Raw genomic sequence first — 7,666 nt, forward strand, 5'->3', positions numbered from 1 at the left:
TGTTCAAAGCTTCAGCTTGTAGCAAAGTCCTTCCAGAGGTAAGAAGCAGGATTGAAGACAAAATGGAGATGAGGCATCAGCCTTATATAGTCTTTTCCAGGTGTAAGAACACCTCTTTGTTCTTACTGTGGAAAATTACAGCAAAATGGAGCCTGGAGTCACATGGGCCAGTCCCTGCATACTTTGCTGAGTCTGAAGGCATATTTGCCTTCTCTCAATGGGTCCATTGTATAGCTGATGGTCCTTAATGGGCCATCAAGCAGGCTAGGCAGAGCTAATCCCAGTTTGTCTGGGATGTCACCCAGAAGCATAGCATAAGTTTGCCATACAGACAGTATACAGCCAATATTCATAACTTCAACTACAAAACTGATACACACATATAGACAATATTATCATAACCAGTAAACCATAACCTTGTCTTAGACACCCCATTTGACCCCCTTTATACAAGATTTGGGTGCCACTACAGGACCTTGGTTGCAACAATGATCTATATGGTCCCAGTTTATGTCAATAACGTCACACGGGCTTCATTCATTTTCATGGTAAAAACTAAACTCTGCTTGGTTTTTTGTGTGTGTGTTGTTGATTTTTTTTTGTTCACTACAGGTTTTGTATTTATTTTATCTTAGTCGAGAAGGCGTGTTGGGGTAGACTGAGGTCAGTATTTCAGGAGCAACCATAATAGCAGCCATCTGAAAAGAGATAATTACCCCACACTTTGGGTTGTGATGTCTCGTCATATGGAACCCAAAATGGCATTTGTTGTTGTTAAAAGTGTTAGTGGTGGTTTTTGCTATCATATCACCCTGCCAATTTATGTCTAGTTTGCTATCTGGTGTAGGTCTCTTTTCAGTGGCATTTCTGCTTTCCAGGTTTTTCCTTTCCACTGAATACCCATGTTCCAGATTATTTTACTCCCAAATATAGTAGCTGGGATTTTTCCAAGTTCCCTCATGTATTATTTCTTGCTCAGGTTTCTGTTTTCCCTTAGAAGAATAAAAAGGGGATAGAAGAGAGGGAGCTCACTTCACATGAGCTCTCCTTTCTCTCTGCTTCCTCCCACACCTCTCACTCCCTGACGTGTAGCTTTTTATTAGGATTCTAAGAGGTGGACTAGTCCTCCGGCTCTATAGCTGGATCATTCAGTGTCCATGACCTTCTGTGGCTTGCACACCTCCGAGGGTTTAAGTTGCGCTGTCCTGGTTTCTGTAGAGTGTGCTGTATTATGCCCTTGCTGTATTGCTAGCATTCATTTAAAAAAAAAACCTCTTGATTCTGTCAATTTAAGGAACTTTGCTCTCTTTTTTTTCTCTCTCTTTTTTGGGGGGAGTGAGGTTGAGATGGGGAATGAAACACAGTTAGGTTTCTTCATCCAGGAAAAAGTCTGTTGGGTGCAACTCTGCAAAACATACTGTAGTTTAATTTGATAGGCTAGTGTCAAATATAAAAAAAACTAATATTTTTAAAAAACTACCAAACATTAGAATATATTACTAGAAAAGGGAATTTATTCACACAATTTTTGTAATGAATAAATGCTGTGTGCTATATAACATCTGTGTAAATGTTCGGGCAATGAACATTCAATTTTGCATATTAAAATATTCTCTTGAAATACAACACAAATTATTTTCATATAATTCACTGGGAGGTACTTAGCCCAGAGTGCCTGGAACAAGAGAAACTACAGCACAGTAAACCATAACTTGAAAAAAAAGCAACAACCCTGCAGAGAGGAGCAAGCCAATGACTTCAACTGGTACAAGCAGAAGCAGAGAAAGCAGGGGAGGGGGCAAAATTAGGCCCAGGCAGGGACACCTCCCCCCAGCACCCAGACTTGTGCAGGAGAGACCACACACATGCTCTGGGGACGCTAGGATCCATGCGGTACCTCACCTCTCTCCTGCTATGTGCCTTTAGAGGAAAAATGCAGAGAGGAGCCAGACAGAGATTCCAGCTGGTAGGGGCAGAAGCAGCCAAAGCAGGGACCTCTGGACATTCAGAGAACTTTCTACAGTTTTGACTGGACTTTCTCTGTCCTGTGCTGATTGGCTGCTTGCTCCAACCCTCTCCCTCCTCCTCCCCCTCTTCCCCTCTCACAGTCTCTTCCCCTTGCTGGTATTACCCTCTTCCCTGCCTGTCCCACTCCTCACCTCTTCCCTTCCCTTCTTTTCCCTTCTCTTTCTATTTAGCTTATCCCCTTTTAAGTTACTCCCCTTCTCCCCCCCCCCCCCAGATTGTGGCACTATCATGCCATTTGCTACCATCCCATTGTTCACTCTGCTTGTGTGTTCTCCCTCTCCCCCCCATCCTGTGTCTGTCTTGTCTATTTAGACTGTAAGCTCCTTGGGGCAGGGACTGTCTATGACTCTGTCTGTACAGTGGCTAACACAATAAGGCTCCATTCTTGCCAGGCCTTTACGCACAGGGGCGGCTCCAGGCACCAGCGCAGCAAGCGCGTGCCTGGGGCAGCAAGCCGCGGGGGGCGTCCTGTCGGTCGCTGTGAGGGCGGCAGTCAGGTGGCCTTTAGCGGCGTGCCTGCGGGCGGTCTGCGGTCACGCGGATTCTGGGGCGTTTCTGCGGGAGGTCTGCGGGTTCCGCAGTTTCGGCGGCAATTTGGCGGCGGGTACACCAAAGTTGCGGGACCGGCGGATCACCCGCAGAAACGCCGCCAAAGGCCGCCTGACTTCCATGCTTGGGGCAGCAAAAAACATAGAGCCGCCCCTGCTTACGCACTACCATAATGAATGTGTTTAACAGTAAAGTCAGTCCTCTGCATTCAAGCTACCTTCAGCTTCTATTCCACAGTTGATATTTATAAATCAGACTAAAGAGTTAGGCATTTAATCTGTGGCAAAATGGTAGTGTCTCTCAAGGGAATAGGGATGGATGTTTATTTCTTTTCTAAATGTCAGTAAAACTAGCAATAAACTCAGACAGTTTATTAGCAATATCACTCAATCATGGAGTTAAAATGAAACTTTATTGCACCGACATCTATGATCACAGTGTTATATTCTTCCTAAGAATACCAGCAGTAGGGTAGTTCACATCTCCAAATATGTGGATTTTCCCATGCTAATAATCCTCCAGCATGTGAGTTAAAAATGGATTACAAATTTTTGATTTAGCTTCTGAATGATAAATAGGGGTTTCTACTTCAGGAAGTTAACTAAGTAAAAACAATTAACCATAGATGCTTTAATTGTTATGTACTATCTTGTATCACAAAATTAAAAGAAACAAGGTTAATCTTGAAAGGCAACCTATTTTCAACCTCCGTACACAAAAATTCAACAACCTAGGGAATGCTTTTGTAATAATAAAAACTGCCATTTACTAAGACAGGATAATGAATAAAGGGTTCATCCCTCAATGGTATGGGAAATCAATTGGACTACTCACATGCTTACAGTTAAGCAAGTTCTTAAGTTGTTGCTGGACTGGAGCAAGAGTTCACTTTACAGGATTGAGCCCTAAATCTGGTTTCATCCTTGCTATTGTAATGAAATTATTCATGAGGGGGCAGATTTTGCTGAAATGCTATCTTTGAGGACTCTACCATCCACCATTTACCCATTTTATTCTTCATTCAGTATAATGGTAAAAACGATATTTAACTACCTCATGTTTATTGCCATGTTTAATAAATTTGTCTCTAAAAAGACTCTGAAATGCTTGGAAAAAAATCCTATATAAGGAAAAAAGTATGTGAGGTGTGTGGTTACCTTGTTCTAAGCAGAAGAATTATTGCTAATTATAAATGTATTGCAATGGGGAAAAGTATTTTAGATTATACAATATTATACTTTTATTATATAATACTAAATCACTTCTAAAATGTAATACATGGGTATTTAAAAATTAATTTGTTGGGTAATTAACTTTAAACCATAACTGAATTCAGCCTCTTTCATAAACTAGATTTTGACTGAAGTATCTGAAGTGTTTAATTACAGGCCTTGTATAAAAGAGTAATGGTGCACCCTTCAGAGCCTCTTATGAGAAAACCTGAGTGAGTGTACGAAAGAGAAGGAAATCTCTTTGAAGTTTTCATTTCAGATTTCTTCCTGATCATTCATTTATTTCATTTCACAGAACAGGCTGTGGAGCCTGGCCACAAATTCTGCAGACTGAATTTCATTGTCATGATCTTAAACATTCACCTAGCTTTGTTCTCTCTGAATTTCTTCATAGACAGCTAGTTTTGGCTCAGCTGAAACATTTGGTATCTTCTTTAAATTCCTGATTCAGAAAAGCATCCCTATTCAAGAAAGTTCCTAGGTATGTGCTTAAGAGATGTCCTCAAGTCCTTAAGGGATGAACATTAGTATGTGCTTTAAGTATTTTTTTGGATCAGAGCCTGAATTTTGCCACCTCATTGTTCTCCTGCTTTTCCAGATCATTAATAAAATATATTAAATAATATAATTATTCGTATGGAATTCTTGGAAACTTTATTTAGGGGCTAAATTTTGGCATGCTTTTTCTGTGCACAGAGGTGAATCTTTCTGGAGTCTTTGATGGAAATAAACTAAACAGCTTATTGTGCATATGAAAAAATGTTTTGCGTTGTATGAAATTGTTCAGTTATTTATTGCACTTGGGCAACTATAATACAAAAATGTGAACTAAAATACCAAACTTGTTATGTACACAATCCTTCACAAGGATCATGAACTTTATCAAATTTTGGGGAACAAAATGGTTCTAATCATCTGAAAATTTCAGTTTGGTTATATCTACTTTTCCTTCCTGATTTAAGACCTTGATCCTGTAAGTGACGAGTATTTTGCAGAATTGGGTTTTTAAATGGAAAGAGTGTGCAATTCTAGTCTACTAATGCACTACTAATCAAGATAGCAAAATTACAACATAATTATATTATCTGGTAGACATTTTTGGTACTGTTTTGCAGGCTGACAAATACTATGCATGTACACATGAAAAGCAGTGTCTGAGTTGCAAATCTGGCTATACATCACCTAGGAAACTGTGTTAGTGCCAACACTTCTATCCAATACCACAAATGAAATGTTCAGGTTGTCTTCTCATAAAACCAATTTTGTTCCTGGATCTATTCTTCCTGGTTATTTCTGTCTGTTAAACAATATTGTATTATTTGGTCTGTATCTATAATCCAGGCTATATTACTCAAAATGTAACACCTATTAAGAGTAACAAGCCAAAAAAGAAGAAGAAACTCATATGAATTACATTTTCAGACATATAGGGTGAAATCAACAGGAATGTTGCTATTGACTTCAATGGAGCCAGTATTTAATTCATGATATTTTAGAGAATGGTAACTGGCTGCAAGATATGATTTAAGTGCAAAACATTAGTGCTAATCAAAAATACTTTTTGCATCTCAGCACATGAAGGGATTCAAACTGAAAAATATAGACATCAACAATGTTAAGAAAATCTATATTGGGCCCTATAACATTAATTTTGGATCCCACAATTTCTAATATTTCCAAAGTAATTGATATATAACGGACACGTTTAGAAATGTGTGCTCTTGAGTCTGTTACAGATGCAGAAATGTATGCTACTGTGTTTTGATGGTCATTTAAAAACATATCAATATGATGATAAATTATATACTAAAATCAAACAAGCACACTATAGGAAGCTTTAAGTTAAAAAATTACTAACAAACAAATAATCTGTTTCTGTCATTTTTAACTAAATTACAATAGCTACAGAAAAGCAAACAGATTTAATATAATTAAAACATTCTCCTAAATTTCTACCAGCTAGATTTTGCTCTTTCAGTATTTATTTTGTTTTTGTACATAACAGACCATATACTCAGCAGGTTTATGTCAGTCTAGTTCTATTGAAGTCAATGAAGCTTGGCTGAGCTACACTAGCTGATGATCTATATCAATATAAGCAGAGAAGGCAAACAGAGAAAAAAAACCTTCAAATTCTGGGTTGCAAAGCAAGCAAGAACTCATTGCATCCAAAAATTACACCAGAATAGTTCAATTTATCCCTGCGGTTCAGGCACTAAAATTGCTGTGAAGTAGCTTTGAGCTCTTGGGCAATAATAATATCTAAATGAGGCTATGTAAAAAAGAAAAAATGTCAACCATATATCTAAAAAAATTAAGACTGAAGGATACAGATCTTATTCTTTCTTCTAAGAACATCCAATTTCCTCTTTAATCTTATTTTCTCTTACCTTTATCTCCGCCTACCTTCTCAGTATTCATTCTCTATTCTAGACCAAAAGAGTTTTAAAAAGAGAAATGGGAGATCAAATAACAATACAGTCAGGCATGGCACCTAAATATATAATCTGAAAACAAGAGATGTTTAAGAACTATCAAGAAACCCTGTTAAAACTCACATTTGAAGAATGGTGTGTGTGTGTGTGTGGGGGGGGGGGGGGGATTTATACGAGCTTCTTACAGGACGTTTTCAATTCCATCCAATTGTTTAGAAAATATGTTTATGTAACTTGTGTTTTGATAACCTCTTCTCTGAAAAGTTCACTTCAACTTTCTGAGCCTCACTTTCTCATCTATAAAATGGGGATAATGTTATTCCCATGCCAGGGATAGTGTGAAGTTTGTAAAATTATTTAAACAGTAAATGTGTTACATTGTATTATTAACAACCTATACCTGTTTTATTTTTGTGAACTTATCTGTATTACAAAACTTTAATAAAAATTGTGAACATAGAAATGAAATTAATGCCATTTAAAATATATTTAGTCCAGACTTAGGCTTGCAGCAAACTAAGGCCCCAGTTCAGGAAAATGGTTATCATGTAGTTAAATCCATCCCGGTTCAAGAAAGCACTTAAACATGCATTTAGTTTAACTAACACATTGACTTCACTGGAATGTAAGGATATGCTTCTTTACCCTTCCTGAAGAAAGATGTTGTCAGGAACTGGGGGCCAAGTCTGCAATCCTGCAAACACCTACACATAGTGGCACAAATTAGTGCTTTTAATGTCAATGGGACAATTTTTATGCAGAGTTATTTGCATGCATGAGTTTTCAGGATCAGAGCTAAAGTTTTGATCCTGCAGCTGATTTCAATGGGACTACGCACACAGGTCCCTATTTCATAAGGTATCTATCTTCCGGGCAAGACTTGAGCATGTGCTTCTTTGCTGTCATGAACAGGTATGGATTTAAACTTTGGTGCTTTCCTGAAGAAGGTCCATAATAAGGCTTACAAGATTGGGCTTTATGAACCCAATCCTCGTGAGGGGCTGAGCATCCTCCAGGAAAGAAGGATGCTGAGGCATCTCAGAGGTCGGGGCCCTCAGGCAGCATCAGTCACACATCTTCATACACCTGTTTAACTTTTGAAATTGTGCGTCGGCTGATAAGGGCAAAACCTAAACCATGGCAGGGATCATGGCGTGTTTTTGTGAACCACTGTCTAGATGTACAGTGCTGTCTATTTATTGGCTACAGTCCCCTGTGTGTGGCAGCAGGAGCTGGCCCTCTGTTTGGAGAAGTTGGTTGTGGTTCCAATTAACACACACACAAACACACAAACCAGCGAAAGGTAAGTCCCCAACCAGCCTTCCAGAGATGGGAAGGGACGCGAGCTGCGTGCGACGCAGCAGTATTAACTCTGCTTGCCTTTGATGGGAAAAGATGAGTCCTGGAGGCTGGGGCTCAGCA

The sequence above is a fragment of the Emys orbicularis genome, chromosome 2 (genome assembly GCF_028017835.1).
Source record: "Emys orbicularis isolate rEmyOrb1 chromosome 2, rEmyOrb1.hap1, whole genome shotgun sequence".
Taxonomy (NCBI): Eukaryota; Metazoa; Chordata; order Testudines; family Emydidae; genus Emys; species Emys orbicularis.